Genomic DNA, 19397 nt, shown 5'->3' on the forward strand with positions numbered 1-19397 from the left:
TGGTTGATTAGTCTGTGGCATTCTGTTAAACTGTTGCTTATGGCGGTCTCTGTGAGCTTCTCAGCGACATTCAGCCAGCCAGGTATCCTGCCTGCAGTAGATGGAATGTGGCAATGGAACGCTGGCTGCGCGTGTCATAATAGGCTCTGAGCCTTTATATACCTGTGCACAGCAGCAGCCACCTTCAGTCTGCTGCTGGACAGCCAGCAGCAGCAGCAGCAGGAGAGGTATGTAATCAGGAGCCCTGCTGCTAAGGGTAGACAGCTGCTCGTTCCACCCCACCCCCGCCTTAATTGGTTCTCCTCCCTTCCAACGGTGTTGAGGCGGGTGGGAACAGCAGGGGGTGAAGGTGCTGTGTTTAAAGAGGTGGAGTTATGCAGATCTAAAACGCGTGGATTGCAGCAGCAGCAAGCCGAAAAGTGCAGGCATGTAAGGGATCTAGAGGTTGACAACATGTCTTCTTAACGGGAGTCCAGGAGCTCATCTCCACAAATGGACTTTTCAGGATCCTTGGGTGGCTCCGTAGTTTGAAACCAATTCTGGTTATCGCTTCTCGGCCTTTTGGCTAAGATCAAGTGTAGTATCTGTTCTTATCAGTTTAATATCTGATACGTCCCCTATCTGGGGACCATATATTAAATGGATTTTTAGAACAGGGAGATGGAAAAAGAGCTTGCTCTGTCCACTCCACGCATTGACCTGGTATTGCAGTATCTCCAGGACCGGTGCACCCCTTCTTTAATGCAGTTTCTAAAATCAGAAAGAATTGAATTCAATGTTTTTTGTTCATTTTGCTTGTTTGTCGGATTTTGGGATGGACTCTTTGGCTTTGCTTTTCTTCTCCTCATTGGATTTTTCATGTTCAAAGTTGCAGAAGCCAGATTACAAGCTCATTTTGGTTCAACTTCAGCAACTGTGCATTGCATTGCCATGTAATGTGATGCAATGCTATCTTTCTAGCTCTCCCTTTTTACTTCCTTTTGGATAAACAGACATATTAGGCAAGCATTTTGGAGCTTTCACCTAAATAACTACAGGTGGTGAGATAAGCTGCACAATATAATTGACCTTTCAGTATATTGTTGCACACACACCATCTATTTAGCAAATGCCCTTGTTATCAACAGCAGCCTTTTAAACTCACCTGAGCTAACAGGTATGTGCGCTGGTTACTCAGCTGCGCTTAAAATTTCTTTTTTGGTTTGCTACAATGCCTTTTCTGAAACGTTGTCTCCTTCTGCTGGAACACTGACTTCTTTCATTTAATGCCTGCAGACTATAAAAGAGAACCCAACCCAAAAAGTTTGGTTGATTAGTCTGTGGCATTCTGTTAAACTGTTGCTTATGGCGGTCTCTGTGAGCTTCTCAGCGACATTCAGCCAGCCAGGTATCCTGCCTGCAGTAGATGGAATGTGGCAATGGAACGCTGGCTGCGCGTGTCATAATAGGCTCTGAGCCTTTATATACCTGTGCACAGCAGCAGCCACCTTCAGTCTGCTGCTGGACAGCCAGCAGCAGCAGCAGCAGGAGAGGTATGTAATCAGGAGCCCTCCTGCTAAGGGTAGACAGCTGCTCGTTCCACCCCACCCCCCGCCTTAATTGGTTCTCCTCCCTTCCAACGGTGTTGAGGCGGGTGGGAACAGCAGGGGGTGAAGGTGCTGTGTTTAAAGAGGTGGAGTTATGCAGATCTAAAACGCGTGGATTGCAGCAGCAGCAAGCCGAAAAGTGCAGGCATGTAAGGGATCTAGAGGTTGACAACATGTCTTCTTAACGGGAGTCCAGGAGCTCATCTCCACAAATGGACTTTTCAGGATCCTTGGGTGGCTCCGTAGTTTGAAACCAATTCTGGTTATCGCTTCTCGGCCTTTTGGCTAAGATCAAGTGTAGTATCTGTTCTTATCAGTTTAATATCTGATACGTCCCCTATCTGGGGACCATATATTAAATGGATTTTTAGAACAGGGAGATGGAAAAAGAGCTTGCTCTGTCCACTCCACGCATTGACCTGGTATTGCAGTATCTCCAGGACCGGTGCACCCCTTCTTTAATGCAGTTTCTAAAATCAGAAAGAATTGAATTCAATGTTTTTTGTTCATTTTGCTTGTTTGTCGGATTTTGGGATGGACTCTTTGGCTTTGCTTTTCTTCTCCTCATTGGATTTTTCATGTTCAAAGTTGCAGAAGCCAGATTACAAGCTCATTTTGGTTCAACTTCAGCAACTGTGCATTGCATTGCCATGTAATGTGATGCAATGCTATCTTTCTAGCTCTCCCTTTTTACTTCCTTTTGGATAAACAGACATATTAGGCAAGCATTTTGGAGCTTTCACCTAAATAACTACAGGTGGTGAGATAAGCTGCACAATATAATTGACCTTTCAGTATATTGTTGCACACACACCATCTATTTAGCAAATGCCCTTGTTATCAACAGCAGCCTTTTAAACTCACCTGAGCTAACAGGTATGTGCGCTGGTTACTCTGCTGCGCTTAAAATTTCTTTTTTGGTTTGCTACAATGCCTTTTCTGAAACGTTGTCTCCTTCTGCTGGAACACTGACTTCTTTCATTTAATGCCTGCAGACTATAAAAGAGAACCCAACCCAAAAAGTTTGGTTGATTAGTCTGTGGCATTCTGTTAAACTGTTGCTTATGGCGGTCTCTGTGAGCTTCTCAGCGACATTCAGCCAGCCAGGTATCCTGCCTGCAGTAGATGGAATGTGGCAATGGAACGCTGGCTGCGCGTGTCATAATAGGCTCTGAGCCTTTATATACCTGTGCACAGCAGCAGCCACCTTCAGTCTGCTGCTGGACAGCCAGCAGCAGCAGCAGCAGGAGAGGTATGTAATCAGGAGCCCTCCTGCTAAGGGTAGACAGCTGCTCGTTCCACCCCACCCCCCGCCTTAATTGGTTCTCCTCCCTTCCAACGGTGTTGAGGCGGGTGGGAACAGCAGGGGGTGAAGGTGCTGTGTTTAAAGAGGTGGAGTTATGCAGATCTAAAATGCGTGGATTGCAGCAGCAGCAAGCCGAAAAGTGCAGGCATATAAGGGATCTAGAGGTTGACAACATGTCTTCTTAACGGGAGTCCAGGAGCTCATCTCCACAAATGGACTTTTCAGGATCCTTGGGTGGCTCCGTAGTTTGAAACCAATTCTGGTTATCGCTTCTCGGCCTTTTGGCTAAGATCAAGTGTAGTATCTGTTCTTATCAGTTTAATATCTGATACGTCCCCTATCTGGGGACCATATATTAAATGGATTTTTAGAACAGGGAGATGGAAAAAGAGCTTGCTCTGTCCACTCCACGCATTGACCTGGTATTGCAGTATCTCCAGGACCGGTGCACCCCTTCTTTAATGCAGTTTCTAAAATCAGAAAGAATTGAATTCAATGTTTTTTGTTCATTTTGCTTGTTTGTCGGATTTTGGGATGGACTCTTTGGCTTTGCTTTTCTTCTCCTCATTGGATTTTTCATGTTCAAAGTTGCAGAAGCCAGATTACAAGCTCATTTTGGTTCAACTTCAGCAACTGTGCATTGCATTGCCATGTAATGTGATGCAATGCTATCTTTCTAGCTCTCCCTTTTTACTTCCTTTTGGATAAACAGACATATTAGGCAAGCATTTTGGAGCTTTCACCTAAATAACTACAGGTGGTGAGATAAGCTGCACAATATAATTGACCTTTCAGTATATTGTTGCACACACACCATCTATTTAGCAAATGCCCTTGTTATCAACAGCAGCCTTTTAAACTCACCTGAGCTAACAGGTATGTGCGCTGGTTACTCTGCTGCGCTTAAAATTTCTTTTTTGGTTTGCTACAATGCCTTTTCTGAAACGTTGTCTCCTTCTGCTGGAACACTGACTTCTTTCATTTAATGCCTGCAGACTATAAAAGAGAACCCAACCCAAAAAGTTTGGTTGATTAGTCTGTGGCATTCTGTTAAACTGTTGCTTATGGCGGTCTCTGTGAGCTTCTCAGCGACATTCAGCCAGCCAGGTATCCTGCCTGCAGTAGATGGAATGTGGCAATGGAACGCTGGCTGCGCGTGTCATAATAGGCTCTGAGCCTTTATATACCTGTGCACAGCAGCAGCCACCTTCAGTCTGCTGCTGGACAGCCAGCAGCAGCAGCAGCAGGAGAGGTATGTAATCAGGAGCCCTCCTGCTAAGGGTAGACAGCTGCTCGTTCCACCCCACCCCCCGCCTTAATTGGTTCTCCTCCCTTCCAACGGTGTTGAGGCGGGTGGGAACAGCAGGGGGTGAAGGTGCTGTGTTTAAAGAGGTGGAGTTATGCAGATCTAAAACGCGTGGATTGCAGCAGCAGCAAGCCGAAAAGTGCAGGCATGTAAGGGATCTAGAGGTTGACAACATGTCTTCTTAACGGGAGTCCAGGAGCTCATCTCCACAAATGGACTTTTCAGGATCCTTGGGTGGCTCCGTAGTTTGAAACCAATTCTGGTTATCGCTTCTCGGCCTTTTGGCTAAGATCAAGTGTAGTATCTGTTCTTATCAGTTTAATATCTGATACGTCCCCTATCTGGGGACCATATATTAAATGGATTTTTAGAACAGGGAGATGGAAAAAGAGCTTGCTCTGTCCACTCCACGCATTGACCTGGTATTGCAGTATCTCCAGGACCGGTGCACCCCTTCTTTAATGCAGTTTCTAAAATCAGAAAGAATTGAATTCAATGTTTTTTGTTCATTTTGCTTGTTTGTCGGATTTTGGGATGGACTCTTTGGCTTTGCTTTTCTTCTCCTCATTGGATTTTTCATGTTCAAAGTTGCAGAAGCCAGATTACAAGCTCATTTTGGTTCAACTTCAGCAACTGTGCATTGCATTGCCATGTAATGTGATGCAATGCTATCTTTCTAGCTCTCCCTTTTTACTTCCTTTTGGATAAACAGACATATTAGGCAAGCATTTTGGAGCTTTCACCTAAATAACTACAGGTGGTGAGATAAGCTGCACAATATAATTGACCTTTCAGTATATTGTTGCACACACACCATCTATTTAGCAAATGCCCTTGTTATCAACAGCAGCCTTTTAAACTCACCTGAGCTAACAGGTATGTGCGCTGGTTACTCTGCTGCGCTTAAAATTTCTTTTTTGGTTTGCTACAATGCCTTTTCTGAAACGTTGTCTCCTTCTGCTGGAACACTGACTTCTTTCATTTAATGCCTGCAGACTATAAAAGAGAACCCAACCCAAAAAGTTTGGTTGATTAGTCTGTGGCATTCTGTTAAACTGTTGCTTATGGCGGTCTCTGTGAGCTTCTCAGCGACATTCAGCCAGCCAGGTATCCTGCCTGCAGTAGATGGAATGTGGCAATGGAACGCTGGCTGCGCGTGTCATAATAGGCTCTGAGCCTTTATATACCTGTGCACAGCAGCAGCCACCTTCAGTCTGCTGCTGGACAGCCAGCAGCAGCAGCAGCAGGAGAGGTATGTAATCAGGAGCCCTCCTGCTAAGGGTAGACAGCTGCTCGTTCCACCCCACCCCCCGCCTTAATTGGTTCTCCTCCCTTCCAACGGTGTTGAGGCGGGTGGGAACAGCAGGGGGTGAAGGTGCTGTGTTTAAAGAGGTGGAGTTATGCAGATCTAAAACGCGTGGATTGCAGCAGCAGCAAGCCGAAAAGTGCAGGCATGTAAGGGATCTAGAGGTTGACAACATGTCTTCTTAACGGGAGTCCAGGAGCTCATCTCCACAAATGGACTTTTCAGGATCCTTGGGTGGCTCCGTAGTTTGAAACCAATTCTGGTTATCGCTTCTCGGCCTTTTGGCTAAGATCAAGTGTAGTATCTGTTCTTATCAGTTTAATATCTGATACGTCCCCTATCTGGGGACCATATATTAAATGGATTTTTAGAACAGGGAGATGGAAAAAGAGCTTGCTCTGTCCACTCCACGCATTGACCTGGTATTGCAGTATCTCCAGGACCGGTGCACCCCTTCTTTAATGCAGTTTCTAAAATCAGAAAGAATTGAATTCAATGTTTTTTGTTCATTTTGCTTGTTTGTCGGATTTTGGGATGGACTCTTTGGCTTTGCTTTTCTTCTCCTCATTGGATTTTTCATGTTCAAAGTTGCAGAAGCCAGATTACAAGCTCATTTTGGTTCAACTTCAGCAACTGTGCATTGCATTGCCATGTAATGTGATGCAATGCTATCTTTCTAGCTCTCCCTTTTTACTTCCTTTTGGATAAACAGACATATTAGGCAAGCATTTTGGAGCTTTCACCTAAATAACTACATGTGGTGAGATAAGCTGCACAATATAATTGACCTTTCAGTATATTGTTGCACACACACCATCTATTTAGCAAATGCCCTTGTTATCAACAGCAGCCTTTTAAACTCACCTGAGCTAACAGGTATGTGCGCTGGTTACTCTGCTGCGCTTAAAATTTCTTTTTTGGTTTGCTACAATGCCTTTTCTGAAACGTTGTCTCCTTCTGCTGGAACACTGACTTCTTTCATTTAATGCCTGCAGACTATAAAAGAGAACCCAACCCAAAAAGTTTGGTTGATTAGTCTGTGGCATTCTGTTAAACTGTTGCTTATGGCGGTCTCTGTGAGCTTCTCAGCGACATTCAGCCAGCCAGGTATCCTGCCTGCAGTAGATGGAATGTGGCAATGGAACGCTGGCTGCGCGTGTCATAATAGGCTCTGAGCCTTTATATACCTGTGCACAGCAGTAGCCACCTTCAGTCTGCTGCTGGACAGCCAGCAGCAGCAGCAGCAGGAGAGGTATGTAATCAGGAGCCCTCCTGCTAAGGGTAGACAGCTGCTCGTTCCACCCCACCCCCCGCCTTAATTGGTTCTCCTCCCTTCCAACGGTGTTGAGGCGGGTGGGAACAGCAGGGGGTGAAGGTGCTGTGTTTAAAGAGGTGGAGTTATGCAGATCTAAAACGCGTGGATTGCAGCAGCAGCAAGCCGAAAAGTGCAGGCATGTAAGGGATCTAGAGGTTGACAACATGTCTTCTTAACGGGAGTCCAGGAGCTCATCTCCACAAATGGACTTTTCAGGATCCTTGGGTGGCTCCGTAGTTTGAAACCAATTCTGGTTATCGCTTCTCGGCCTTTTGGCTAAGATCAAGTGCAGTGATTTAGCGATTGCTGCCTTGGTTTTGGTTGGAGGTGTCTGGGGTACCTGGCTCGTCGGCCTTGGGGGATCGTCCTTACTTAATTGTGGGGACTTCACCCTCTTGCTGCTATAGGCGTGTCGGCTTAGTCCCCAGACAACGGGAAGCGATCATACTCGCTCCTTCTGTGTGTTGGAGTGGAGATTACGCTCATTCTGTTGGAGAATCATGGCAACAGAGGCGGAGTTGTGGCCGAAGTTGGAGGTTCCAGAACATGCACGTGTGGAGACCGCTTTCCGGATTTTTGTCCGGAGAGACTGTCAGAAGGTTAAGGACTTTCGGTTTATTATGAAGGAGATCATCTTGGGTGTCGCAAAGGTGAAAAAAGAAGACATCGTGGCAGTTATGGATTATCCCCAAAAGGGTGTCTATGACGTGTTTTTTGAGTCTAGGAAGATTTTGGAGAACTATATGGATTCTTTTGATGAATTGAGACATGAGAAGTTTGTTGGAATTCGGTTTCAACGTCACGTATTTAGTAGTGAAAAGATGGTGACAGTGAAGATGTTTTCACCACTGGTTCCAGAAGAGGACATTGTCACGTTTTTGAGTGGTTTTGCCAAGTCTGTAGTATCAAAAGGTAAAGTAATGAATGAATTCGGAGTATGGACGGGAAAGTGGAAATTTTTTGTGGAATTTAACATGAACAAGGATAGGAGTTTTTCCTACCCGCCTCAAAGGTTTAAGCTTGGTAAAGTAAGTGGGAATTTATTCTTTAATGGGATGGATTCCTTTTGTTCAATTTGTGAGGTATATGGTCATAAACGTGAAGACTGTACTGCAGAAAAGTGTTGGAAGTGTAAAGCGGAAGGACATGTTTCTAAATCATGTCCAGTAGAAAGGAATAAGTGTAACCTGTGTATGGAAATTGGGCATAGGTTTAAGGAATGCCCAAAGAGAAAGAGTAATAAGGAGAAGATGGAAAGTGCAAAGGCGGAAAAGAAAGAAAAAAAGAAGACGGTAGAGGTTCAGAGGCAAACAGAAGAGGAGGAAGCTGATAAAGAAATGGACAAAGTTAAAAAAGGAATTGCGGAAATGAAGGGAAGTGGTGTGTGTTTTGAAGCTTTTTTTCCAAAGGTAATCGCAAGTGTGAAGGCAAATAAAGAGAGGTTTTTTGAAACCTATAAGGTGGGAAGGACATGGATAGATTATGTGAATACAAACTTTGAATCTTTCTCGCAAGAGAAAGGACTGTTGGAGTATCTAACATATTATGCGTTGAAGGGAGGAATGCAGTAATGTGTTTTGTTTCCTTCCTCTATATATTATGTGTCTGAGAGGAAATACTGGTTGTTGTTTTGTTTTTTTTGTATATGCATTAAATAATGTTTTTTTGTTTTAAAATGACACGATGATGGATTTGGTCCATCACCGTTTTCAGAAGTATGGAATCGAGATGGTACTTGTAATCTGAGTGTTATGAAAAAAAAAAAAAAAAAAAAAAAAATCTGTTCTTATCAGTTTAATATCTGATACGTCCCCTATCTGGGGACCATATATTAAATGGATTTTTAGAACAGGGAGATGGAAAAAGAGCTTGCTCTGTCCACTCCACGCATTGACCTGGTATTGCAGTATCTCCAGGACCGGTGCACCCCTTCTTTAATGCAGTTTCTAAAATCAGAAAGAATTGAATTCAATGTTTTTTGTTCATTTTGCTTGTTTGTCGGATTTTGGGATGGACTCTTTGGCTTTGCTTTTCTTCTCCTCATTGGATTTTTCATGTTCAAAGTTGCAGAAGCCAGATTACAAGCTCATTTTGGTTCAACTTCAGCAACTGTGCATTGCATTGCCATGTAATGTGATGCAATGCTATCTTTCTAGCTCTCCCTTTTTACTTCCTTTTGGATAAACAGACATATTAGGCAAGCATTTTGGAGCTTTCACCTAAATAACTACAGGTGGTGAGATAAGCTGCACAATATAATTGACCTTTCAGTATATTGTTGCACACACACCATCTATTTAGCAAATGCCCTTGTTATCAACAGCAGCCTTTTAAACTCACCTGCGCTAACAGGTATGTGCGCTGGTTACTCTGCTGCGCTTAAAATTTCTTTTTTGGTTTGCTACAATGCCTTTTCTGAAACGTTGTCTCCTTCTGCTGGAACACTGACTTCTTTCATTTAATGCCTGCAGACTATAAAAGAGAACCCAACCCAAAAAGTTTGGTTGATTAGTCTGTGGCATTCTGTTAAACTGTTGCTTATGGCGGTCTCTGTGAGCTTCTCAGCGACATTCAGCCAGCCAGGTATCCTGCCTGCAGTAGATGGAATGTGGCAATGGAACGCTGGCTGCGCGTGTCATAATAGGCTCTGAGCCTTTATATACCTGTGCACAGCAGCAGCCACCTTCAGTCTGCTGCTGGACAGCCAGCAGCAGCAGCAGCAGGAGAGGTATGTAATCAGGAGCCCTCCTGCTAAGGGTAGACAGCTGCTCGTTCCACCCCACCCCCCGCCTTAATTGGTTCTCCTCCCTTCCAACGGTGTTGAGGCGGGTGGGAACAGCAGGGGGTGAAGGTGCTGTGTTTAAAGAGGTGGAGTTATGCAGATCTAAAACGCGTGGATTGCAGCAGCAGCAAGCCGAAAAGTGCAGGCATGTAAGGGATCTAGAGGTTGACAACATGTCTTCTTAACGGGAGTCCAGGAGCTCATCTCCACAAATGGACTTTTCAGGATCCTTGGGTGGCTCCGTAGTTTGAAACCAATTCTGGTTATCGCTTCTCGGCCTTTTGGCTAAGATCAAGTGTAGTATCTGTTCTTATCAGTTTAATATCTGATACGTCCCCTATCTGGGGACCATATATTAAATGGATTTTTAGAACAGGGAGATGGAAAAAGAGCTTGCTCTGTCCACTCCACGCATTGACCTGGTATTGCAGTATCTCCAGGACCGGTGCACCCCTTCTTTAATGCAGTTTCTAAAATCAGAAAGAATTGAATTCAATGTTTTTTGTTCATTTTGCTTGTTTGTCGGATTTTGGGATGGACTCTTTGGCTTTGCTTTTCTTCTCCTCATTGGATTTTTCATGTTCAAAGTTGCAGAAGCCAGATTACAAGCTCATTTTGGTTCAACTTCAGCAACTGTGCATTGCATTGCCATGTAATGTGATGCAATGATATCTTTCTAGCTCTCCCTTTTTACTTCCTTTTGGATAAACAGACATATTAGGCAAGCATTTTGGAGCTTTCACCTAAATAACTACAGGTGGTGAGATAAGCTGCACAATATAATTGACCTTTCAGTATATTGTTGCACACACACCATCTATTTAGCAAATGCCCTTGTTATCAACAGCAGCCTTTTAAACTCACCTGAGCTAACAGGTATGTGCGCTGGTTACTCTGCTGCGCTTAAAATTTCTTTTTTGGTTTGCTACATTGCCTTTTCTGAAACGTTGTCTCCTTCTGCTGGAACACTGACTTCTTTCATTTAATGCCTGCAGACTATAAAAGAGAACCCAACCCAAAAAGTTTGGTTGATTAGTCTGTGGCATTCTGTTAAACTGTTGCTTATGGCGGTCTCTGTGAGCTTCTCAGCGACATTCAGCCAGCCAGGTATCCTGCCTGCAGTAGATGGAATGTGGCAATGGAACGCTGGCTGCGCGTGTCATAATAGGCTCTGAGCCTTTATATACCTGTGCACAGCAGCAGCCACCTTCAGTCTGCTGCTGGACAGCCAGCAGCAGCAGCAGCAGGAGAGGTATGTAATCAGGAGCCCTCCTGCTAAGGGTAGACAGCTGCTCGTTCCACCCCACCCCCCGCCTTAATTGGTTCTCCTCCCTTCCAATGGTGTTGAGGCGGGTGGGAACAGCAGGGGGTGAAGGTGCTGTGTTTAAAGAGGTGGAGTTATGCAGATCTAAAACGCGTGGATTGCAGCAGCAGCAAGCCGAAAAGTGCAGGCATGTAAGGGATCTAGAGGTTGACAACATGTCTTCTTAACGGGAGTCCAGGAGCTCATCTCCACAAATGGACTTTTCAGGATCCTTGGGTGGCTCCGTAGTTTGAAACCAATTCTGGTTATCGCTTCTCGGCCTTTTGGCTAAGATCAAGTGTAGTATCTGTTCTTATCAGTTTAATATCTGATACGTCCCCTATCTGGGGACCATATATTAAATGGATTTTTAGAACAGGGAGATGGAAAAAGAGCTTGCTCTGTCCACTCCACGCATTGACCTGGTATTGCAGTATCTCCAGGACCGGTGCACCCCTTCTTTAATGCAGTTTCTAAAATCAGAAAGAATTGAATTCAATGTTTTTTGTTCATTTTGCTTGTTTGTCGGATTTTGGGATGGACTCTTTGGCTTTGCTTTTCTTCTCCTCATTGGATTTTTCATGTTCAAAGTTGCAGAAGCCAGATTACAAGCTCATTTTGGTTCAACTTCAGCAACTGTGCATTGCATTGCCATGTAATGTGATGCAATGCTATCTTTCTAGCTCTCCCTTTTTACTTCCTTTTGGATAAACAGACATATTAGGCAAGCATTTTGGAGCTTTCACCTAAATAACTACAGGTGGTGAGATAAGCTGCACAATATAATTGACCTTTCAGTATATTGTTGCACACACACCATCTATTTAGCAAATGCCCTTGTTATCAACAGCAGCCTTTTAAACTCACCTGAGCTAACAGGTATGTGCGCTGGTTACTCTGCTGCGCTTAAAATTTCTTTTTTGGTTTGCTACATTGCCTTTTCTGAAACGTTGTCTCCTTCTGCTGGAACACTGACTTCTTTCATTTAATGCCTGCAGACTATAAAAGAGAACCCAACCCAAAAAGTTTGGTTGATTAGTCTGTGGCATTCTGTTAAACTGTTGCTTATGGCGGTCTCTGTGAGCTTCTCAGCGACATTCAGCCAGCCAGGTATCCTGCCTGCAGTAGATGGAATGTGGCAATGGAACGCTGGCTGCGCGTGTCATAATAGGCTCTGAGCCTTTATATACCTGTGCACAGCAGCAGCCACCTTCAGTCTGCTGCTGGACAGCCAGCAGCAGCAGCAGCAGGAGAGGTATGTAATCAGGAGCCCTCCTGCTAAGGGTAGACAGCTGCTCGTTCCACCCCACCCCCCGCCTTAATTGGTTCTCCTCCCTTCCAATGGTGTTGAGGCGGGTGGGAACAGCAGGGGGTGAAGGTGCTGTGTTTAAAGAGGTGGAGTTATGCAGATCTAAAACGCGTGGATTGCAGCAGCAGCAAGCCGAAAAGTGCAGGCATGTAAGGGATCTAGAGGTTGACAACATGTCTTCTTAACGGGAGTCCAGGAGCTCATCTCCACAAATGGACTTTTCAGGATCCTTGGGTGGCTCCGTAGTTTGAAACCAATTCTGGTTATCGCTTCTCGGCCTTTTGGCTAAGATCAAGTGTAGTATCTGTTCTTATCAGTTTAATATCTGATACGTCCCCTATCTGGGGACCATATATTAAATGGATTTTTAGAACAGGGAGATGGAAAAAGAGCTTGCTCTGTCCACTCCACGCATTGACCTGGTATTGCAGTATCTCCAGGACCGGTGCACCCCTTCTTTAATGCAGTTTCTAAAATCAGAAAGAATTGAATTCAATGTTTTTTGTTCATTTTGCTTGTTTGTCGGATTTTGGGATGGACTCTTTGGCTTTGCTTTTCTTCTCCTCATTGGATTTTTCATGTTCAAAGTTGCAGAAGCCAGATTACAAGCTCATTTTGGTTCAACTTCAGCAACTGTGCATTGCATTGCCATGTAATGTGATGCAATGCTATCTTTCTAGCTCTCCCTTTTTACTTCCTTTTGGATAAACAGACATATTAGGCAAGCATTTTGGAGCTTTCACCTAAATAACTACAGGTGGTGAGATAAGCTGCACAATATAATTGACCTTTCAGTATATTGTTGCACACACACCATCTATTTAGCAAATGCCCTTGTTATCAACAGCAGCCTTTTAAACTCACCTGAGCTAACAGGTATGTGCGCTGGTTACTCTGCTGCGCTTAAAATTTCTTTTTTGGTTTGCTACAATGCCTTTTCTGAAACGTTGTCTCCTTCTGCTGGAACACTGACTTCTTTCATTTAATGCCTGCAGACTATAAAAGAGAACCCAACCCAAAAAGTTTGGTTGATTAGTCTGTGGCATTCTGTTAAACTGTTGCTTATGGCGGTCTCTGTGAGCTTCTCAGCGACATTCAGCCAGCCAGGTATCCTGCCTGCAGTAGATGGAATGTGGCAATGGAACGCTGGCTGCGCGTGTCATAATAGGCTCTGAGCCTTTATATACCTGTGCACAGCAGCAGCCACCTTCAGTCTGCTGCTGGACAGCCAGCAGCAGCAGGAGAGGTATGTAATCAGGAGCCCTCCTGCTAAGGGTAGACAGCTGCTCGTTCCACCCCACCCGCCGCCTTAATTGGTTCTCCTCCCTTCCAACGGTGTTGAGGCGGGTGGGAACAGCAGGGGGTGAAGGTGCTGTGTTTAAAGAGGTGGAGTTATGCAGATCTAAAACGCGTGGATTGCAGCAGCAGCAAGCCGAAAAGTGCAGGCATGTAAGGGATCTAGAGGTTGACAACATGTCTTCTTAACGGGAGTCCAGGAGCTCATCTCCACAAATGGACTTTTCAGGATCCTTGGGTGGCTCCGTAGTTTGAAACCAATTCTGGTTATCACTTCTCGGCCTTTTGGCTAAGATCAAGTGTAGTATCTGTTCTTTTAAGAACACAAGAGCTACGATCTACACTTGACGAGAGCGATCGAACTCGGAAGGAGAAGAGCTTCGGAGCCCAGCTGACATCAGAGAACGAAGGCGGATATCGGTGGGAGGAAGAAGCTCTAAAGAATCCAGAAGAAGACGAAGACTCGGAGAACAATCGGGCTGTCCTGTGGAATCTTCGAGGAAGAAAATCATCGAGACAAAGACCTTTCGGGGAATTTGTCCAGAACACGACGGGAGAAGAATCTGCATAGCTCCACCCATTCCGGGAAGAGTTCCAGATCCAGCTCCAAGAAGTAACTGCAGGAGGAAAGCCATGGCAAGCGCTGCGAGGAAGGCCGAAAAGAAGAGCCTGGAGCTGGGGACAGCCAGGAGGGCCCAGCCAGGAGCCGATTCTGACCCCAAGGACTCTGCCTCCACGACTGGCCAGCAGAAGGGACCCCAGAAGCCCCGCCACGAAGCTCCAGCCCTGGAGCCATGGATGCGGCAGACGGTGGCCCTGAAGCTGAAGGAAGTGGATGGGAGGGTGCCGGACATGTCCTCGGACGTGTTCTGCCAGAAGATGCTGCTGGATCGAGGCTTCTCCAGGTCGGACACCCTCAGCATCCAGACCTTCTTGACGGGGATCTTCTTCGTCACCTTCGCCACTGTGAACACCTGCAGGAGGTTCTGGGAAATGGTAAGCACAAAAGGACCGGATAATTCTTTCTCTGCCTTTACAGGTAGCTGCCCTATCCAGAGGGATGAAAGGAGGATCACGGTCTCCATGCGCAACCCGCACACCCCAGGCAAAGACATCTGTACCTTCCTGAGACGCTTCTGTTTGGTTGTGAAGGAACCCTCTCACATCCTGAATGGACTCGGCTTCTGGACAGGTAAGTGGTCGGTGACCGTTAGACTTCACAGGGACCTGGCGTACTCAGACGGACTTCGGCACCTGCCCCCGACATTCTCCCTGGGCAACTCCTACGGCCTCATCTATTACCCGGACATGCCGCGGAACTGCAGGAGATGCGGCAAGAACGGCCACGAGATGAAGGACTGCAAGGAGGATGCCTGCAGGATTTGTCGAGTGACGGGACACAGCTCGAAGGACTGCCCGAAGAAGACGTCCTGCAACCTGTGTGGGCTGGCGGCTCATCTGTACAAGGATTGCCCCAGGCGTGAGAGATCCTGGGCATCGGTGGTTGCGACGACCCCAGCTACGGAGGACAAGGCCCCGACGACCAGGCCTGTGAAGGTCAAGGACGCGACGACCAAGGCCCCAGCGGCCAAGGCCGAGACGACCAAGGCCAAAGCGGTCAAGGAGTCGGTGGCCAAAGCCCCAGCGACGGTCCCAGCAGCTCCGAAGCAGAAGAAAAAGTCAAAGGAGGGTAAGAGTTCTGTCACCCCTCTCTCGATCCCTCCCCCTGCCACCCCCGTCCAATCCCCCCCCACCCCGGCCACCCCTGCTGAGGATTCCACTTCCTCTTCCTCCTTCCCCTACTCCTCAGCAGGTGTCCTTTCCCCTGCCCCGGCAGCCACTCTCCCTCCCCAGACCATGGTAGCGGTGGAATTAACCTTTCCTCCACCCGCCGCTATCTATTCCGAGGAGGATTTTCCCCTTCTTGTCTCCCCAGTTCCAACCCGGGGAAAGAGGAAGGTGGAGGACAGCCCTGCTACTGAATCCTCCAAAAAGAAGATTCTGGATTTCGTAGGCGAAAAGGAGGATACCCTCCCTGAGCCAGAAGAGATGGAGCACATGGTTGAGACCCTGGTGGCCGAGCCAGAAGAGGAGGAACTGGTGGTCGCCGAGATTGAGGCCGCGCTGCTTGACCAGATGGAGGAAGAGGGCCTGCTGGTGATCCCGTCACCAGCAGTCAACACCGACGAGGGACCACCCGACCGGAGTGGTAACTAAGGTGTATTGCCTGCGCTAACTTTTTCTTTTTTCCCTACATGATGGCTAATATTAACTTATTTTCCATTAATGTCAGGAGCATCAAGGACAAGTTCAGACGTCAGACTATTTATGCCTTCCTTACTTCCCAGTTGTGTGATGTTTATATGTTGCAGGAATGTTCCCTTCCCTCCTCTAGGTCCTTCAAACATCTGGCCAGGGAGTGGTCCCACGGTCCATCCTAGTGGTCCGGTGGGGGTGACTGCAAGTCTGCGGGGGTCGCAATTCTGATCAGGGGGGGCGCATTCACGCTTGAGTCCGTCCAGGAGCTCATCTGCGGCAGGGCTCTTGTTGTAGATGGCAACTGGGCGGGAGAACCTGTCAGGTTCATCAACGTGTATGCGTCCCCACTGAAGAATGAGCGTTTGGAGCTTTTCCAGACCCTGCGGCTTCAGCTTGCCACCACCAGGACCTTAGTGATGGCCGGGGATTTCAACTGCCCCATCGAGGAGGACGGTCGTAGTTCTGGCACATCTGCCAAGTTGGACATCACGTCCAAGCTGCTCATCGAGATGGTAACCGAGGCCTCTCTTCAGGACGTGGTGGGCTCCATGGGGAGAGGCTCCACGAACTATTCGTGGAGCCGACCCGATGGCTCACTCCGCTCCAGGATTGACTTTGTGTTCACCTCTCGGGCAGTCAGGCAGAGTAGGCACTCGATGGTCTCCTGCTTCTTCTCCGACCACAGAGCCATTCACTTACAAGGTGTCCTCGGCGACGGTTTTCCGTCCGGCCCCGGCTCCTGGAAGCTGAATTGTGCTCTGCTGGCTCAGGATGAAGTCGTGGAGGAGCTGAGAGCAGCCTACGCAATGTGGCAGTCCTACAAGGGTAGCTTCCAAGCAGTCTCTGATTGGTGGGAATATGTTAAACTTGAGTTTCGCTGTTTCTTTCAGGCCAAGGGTCGACAACAGGAGTGTGAGAAGAGGAGGGACTTCAGAGGGCTGCAGCGCGAGCTGCGGTCGCTGCAGGACCTTCTTCACTGCGGCTGGGACGTGAGGGAGGAGCTGGAGGAGACCAAGAAGAGCCTGAAAAGGCACTTTGAGGAGGAGTCCAAGCGAATCATCTTCCGTTCCAAAGTGGAGAATCTGGAGAAGGGTGAGAAATGTAACTCATTCTTTTTCAGGAAACTTCATGCCGGTCACACGCCCCTGAACGAGCTGCGAGACGAGAGCGGAAACATGCGACGTGGGAAGGAGGACGTGATGAGGGTCGTCAGCGACTTCTACAGCGAACTCTACTCCCACAAGACTACCGACCCCGACGCTGCTGATAAGTTCCTGTCAGGTATCACTAACCATCTTGATCCTGCAGGCACGGCAGCCTTGGACAAACCTCTGATGGTGGGCGAATTGCTCTCTGCCGCTAAATCCTTTAGGACCGGCAGGACCCCGGGCAGTGATGGTCTTCCAGCGGAGCTCTATGTAGCGCTGGGAGACCTCATCTGTCCGGACCTGTTGGACCTGTACGAGGAGATGGTGGTGGAGGGTAGAATGCCTCCATCTTTGAGGGAAGGAATGGTCACGATCCTGTACAAGCGGAAGGGAGAGAGGTGCGACCTGAGGAATTGGCGTCCCATCACTCTGCTCAACGTGGACTACAAGATCCTGGCCAAGACGATGGCGACACGACTTAAGATGGTCATCGGACGGATCATCCACCCGGACCAGACCTGCGGCATCCCTGGACGTCGCATCGCAGACAGCCTCGCTCTCGTGCGGGACACGGTCGAGTACATCAAGGTCCGCCGCGCACACGCGGCCCTGGTCTCCTTGGATCAGGAGAAGGCCTTCGACCGGGTTTCCCACGAGTTCATGGGCCGAGCTCTGCACCGGTTAGGTTTGGGTAACATGTTTTGTTCGTATGTCCGTCTGATGTATTTTGATATCCACAGCTCGGTGTTGGTGAACGGCTGGAAGACTGACCCCTTCCCTGTCCTCTCTGGGGTCAGACAAGGCTGCCCTCTATCACCTCTTCTTTTTGTTTGTGTTATAGAACTCTTCGCAGAGGCTATCCGGCAGAATGGAGAGATCAGAGGGATCACCGCACCGGGTCCGGGACGACACGAGGTCAAGTGCTCGCTCTACATGGACGACGTCACCGTCTTCTGCGCTGATCGTGGTTCAGTCGACGCCCTCGTCCAGACGTGTGAGAGGTTCGGCCGGGCTTCAGGGGCCAAAGTCAACTGCAGGAAGTCGGAAGCCATGCTCTTCGGGGATTGGCAGCCGGCCTCCTCCGCCCCCTTCCCCTTCAACATTCAACCGGATTTCCTCAAGGTGCTGGGAGTCTGGTTCGGGAAGGAAGGAGCGGCCCTCAAGTCCTGGCAAGAACGCTTGGCCAAGGTGAAGCAACGGATCGGACTCTGGAGCCTCAGACACCTCACTTGTGAGGGTAAGGCACTCGTCCTGCGTAATGAGGTCCTGCCCGTCTTGCAGTACACGGCGCAGGCCTGGCCCCCACACGTCACTGTGTGCAGGGCCATTACCAGGACAGTGTTTCACTTTGTCTGGGGATCCAAGATGGACAGAGTCAGGCGGGCCGTCATGTACAAGGAGCCTCGCAAGGGTGGGAAGGGCGTTCCAGATATCCCCACCCTCCTGCGATCCTCTTTTGTGTGTGATTGTGTCCGCCGGACTTTGCAAGTCAAGAATGGCTCCGCGGGCAGGTCCATGTCTCGCTTCTTCCTGCTTCCTCTTTGGAGGCGACTCGGCTGGGACAAGTGGGACAGCTCCTTCCCCTACAACTGGACGACGCCATGGTTCTACGGAGACGTCGTTCGATTTGTGGGGGAGCATCAACTGGAGGGACTCAAGCCCGACTTGTGGAAGCCCAAAACTATCCACAAGCTAATCAGAGCCAAGGATGACGTGGAGAACATCACAGGACTTCACCAGGACACGCTGGAGACTGTGTGGACAAATGTGTCGTCTGACAGGCTGACCAACGGGCACAAGGACTTGTCGTGGATGGCGATTCAGGGCGGACTGCCCGTCCGGTCATTCATGCATGCCCGGAACCTGTGCAAGACCCGGTACTGCCCAAGGTGCCCCTTCGTGGAGGAAACATCTTTGCACACTTTTTGGGACTGCGGATTTGCACAGCGCCTATTGACTGCACTTGAGGACGACCTGAGGAACTCTGTCCCCAGGGCGAGCCTATCGCACCATTCTGTGCTTTACGGACTCTTCCCTGGGGTTCATACCGTCGGAGCCATCCAGGAGGCTTGGCGCCTTATGAACTGCTTCAAGGATGCCGTTTGGGTCGCCAGGAACCGGCTCATCTTGAGGAGGGAGAGGATGTCCATCCAGGACTGCCGCAGGCTGATCCACAGCCTGCTCAGAGACTATTCCATCATGGACGGTCCGGAGGACGAGGACGAGGACTAAACCCCTCCTCCCCCTCTCCCCTTATGTGTCTTGTCTTTCAATAAAGCTTCGGGCCTGTGATTTTCCCCTCCCCATCCCCTTTTTCCCAATCCCCATCCCTTATCACGGTTCGTCGTACTGTATTGATTGACATGCTTTTTCTTTCAGATTGAGTGTTTTGTGTAGCATAGGGGTGTGATGTGTCTAGTTAGTGCGTCGTATCCTCATGCTATGTAAATATGATGTAGAATTCTGTGTGTACTGGGCTGC

General features: G+C 48.1%; 9 non-coding genes and 1 pseudogene across 9 annotated transcripts; all 10 read left to right on the top strand.

Moving 5' to 3' along the window:
• The first annotated feature begins 545 nt into the window (after positions 1 to 545).
• Positions 546 to 736, top strand: LOC141178559 (U2 spliceosomal RNA). The gene has a single exon (XR_012254833.1). It is a non-coding gene; the product is annotated as a U2 spliceosomal RNA (small nuclear RNA).
• Positions 737 to 1851: 1115 nt separating this feature from the next.
• LOC141178561 (U2 spliceosomal RNA) lies at positions 1852 to 2042 on the top strand. Its single transcript, XR_012254835.1, has one exon. It is a non-coding gene; the product is annotated as a U2 spliceosomal RNA (small nuclear RNA).
• Positions 2043 to 3157: 1115 nt separating this feature from the next.
• On the top strand, positions 3158 to 3348 carry LOC141178563 (U2 spliceosomal RNA). Its single transcript, XR_012254836.1, has one exon. It is a non-coding gene; the product is annotated as a U2 spliceosomal RNA (small nuclear RNA).
• A 1115-nt stretch (positions 3349 to 4463) lies between these two features.
• LOC141178564 (U2 spliceosomal RNA) lies at positions 4464 to 4654 on the top strand. The gene has a single exon (XR_012254837.1). It is a non-coding gene; the product is annotated as a U2 spliceosomal RNA (small nuclear RNA).
• A 1115-nt stretch (positions 4655 to 5769) lies between these two features.
• On the top strand, positions 5770 to 5960 carry LOC141178565 (U2 spliceosomal RNA). The gene has a single exon (XR_012254838.1). It is a non-coding gene; the product is annotated as a U2 spliceosomal RNA (small nuclear RNA).
• A 2599-nt stretch (positions 5961 to 8559) lies between these two features.
• Positions 8560 to 8751, top strand: LOC141177961 (U2 spliceosomal RNA). Its single transcript, XR_012254452.1, has one exon. It is a non-coding gene; the product is annotated as a U2 spliceosomal RNA (small nuclear RNA).
• Positions 8752 to 9866: 1115 nt separating this feature from the next.
• LOC141178566 (U2 spliceosomal RNA) lies at positions 9867 to 10057 on the top strand. The gene has a single exon (XR_012254839.1). It is a non-coding gene; the product is annotated as a U2 spliceosomal RNA (small nuclear RNA).
• A 1115-nt stretch (positions 10058 to 11172) lies between these two features.
• Positions 11173 to 11363, top strand: LOC141176499 (U2 spliceosomal RNA). The gene has a single exon (XR_012253180.1). It is a non-coding gene; the product is annotated as a U2 spliceosomal RNA (small nuclear RNA).
• Positions 11364 to 12478: 1115 nt separating this feature from the next.
• LOC141176500 (U2 spliceosomal RNA) lies at positions 12479 to 12669 on the top strand. Its single transcript, XR_012253181.1, has one exon. It is a non-coding gene; the product is annotated as a U2 spliceosomal RNA (small nuclear RNA).
• A 1109-nt stretch (positions 12670 to 13778) lies between these two features.
• On the top strand, positions 13779 to 13856 carry LOC141178046 (U2 spliceosomal RNA; annotated as a pseudogene).
• The last annotated feature ends 5541 nt before the right edge of the window (positions 13857 to 19397 follow it).

Source organism: Phyllobates terribilis, unplaced genomic scaffold, assembly GCF_046119375.1.
Source record: "Phyllobates terribilis strain yellow unplaced genomic scaffold, ASM4611937v1 Scaffold_27__1_contigs__length_16484149, whole genome shotgun sequence".
In the NCBI taxonomy this organism is placed as follows: Eukaryota; Metazoa; Chordata; class Amphibia; order Anura; family Dendrobatidae; genus Phyllobates; species Phyllobates terribilis.